The following is a 1,191-nucleotide window of genomic DNA, read 5'->3' as shown; positions in this document are numbered from 1 at the left end:
GCGTCATCCTAGCTCACAGCAACCTCAAACTCCTGGGCTCAAGCGATCCTCCTGCCTCAGCCTCCCGAGTAGCTGGGACTACAGGCATGTGCCACCAGGTCCAGCTAATTTTTCTATTTTTAGTGGAGACGGGTCTCACTCTTGCTCAGGCTGGTCTCGAACTCCTGACCTCAAGCGATCCTCCCACTTCGGCCTCTCAGAGTGCTAGAATTACAGGAATGAGCCACCATGCCAGCTATCCTCCTGGCTCAACCTCCCAAAGTGCTAGGATTACAAGCCACCACAGCCAGCCTCATCTTTTACAGTTCTGATATATATTTCACATACCATAAAATTCACTCATTTAAAGTGTACAGTCTGGAGTGGTGTGTGTGCCTGTAGTTCCAGCTACTCCGGAGACTGAGGTGGGAGAAGCTTGAGCCAAGGAGTTGAGACTAGAGTGGGCAATATAGTGAGACCCATCCCTATTAGAAAAAATGAAGAAAGTGCATAGTTCAGTGGTTTTTATTGTATTCACAGACTTTTGCAATCATCATCACAATCTAATTTTAAAACTTTTTCAACACTCTCAAAAGAAACCCCATACCTGTTAATAGTACCTCCCCATTCCTGCTCCTCCAGCTCTCAGCCCTAGGCTACCTATCGTTTGTTTGTTGGCCGTATGTGATTTTTTAATGTCTTTGTCTATTTCAGATTTTTCTTTATCAATAAGAGAAGTTCTGTATTTATCACGATGATTAACCATTTGCCTACCACGTATATTGCAAATATTTTTAGCCATTTTTTCATTTGTTCTACTTTGTTGATGGCCATCTCTTCCTGTACAGATGGTTACATTTGTTACAATCTTTGTCCTTATGATCTATTGATTTTGATTCGTGATTATAAACATTTTCCCTCCTCCAATTATGGAGTTTTGCCCTCTAACATCTTCCGGTCTTTTATAGTATTGTGGTTTGTCTAAGTTTTCAAGCTATCTTGAGTTTAGTTTGAGATAGTATAACCATACCTTGTCAAATGCTAGTGATTTGAAAAGTCACTTTCATCAAATGGCCACATTTCCATTCATTTCCGAAACCGGACAGAACGACAACAGCCGTCAGGAGGATTCAGCGCTTACAGGCAGGGTGGGCTTCGTGTCCTTTGTTTAATGTTCTGCTGCCGCCATCTTGAAATTGGTAATAATTTTTG

The sequence above is a fragment of the Propithecus coquereli genome, unplaced genomic scaffold (genome assembly GCF_000956105.1).
Source record: "Propithecus coquereli isolate 6110/MARCELLA unplaced genomic scaffold, Pcoq_1.0 Scaffold178, whole genome shotgun sequence".
In the NCBI taxonomy this organism is placed as follows: domain Eukaryota; kingdom Metazoa; phylum Chordata; class Mammalia; order Primates; family Indriidae; genus Propithecus; species Propithecus coquereli.
This window is presented reverse-complemented; position numbering follows the sequence as displayed.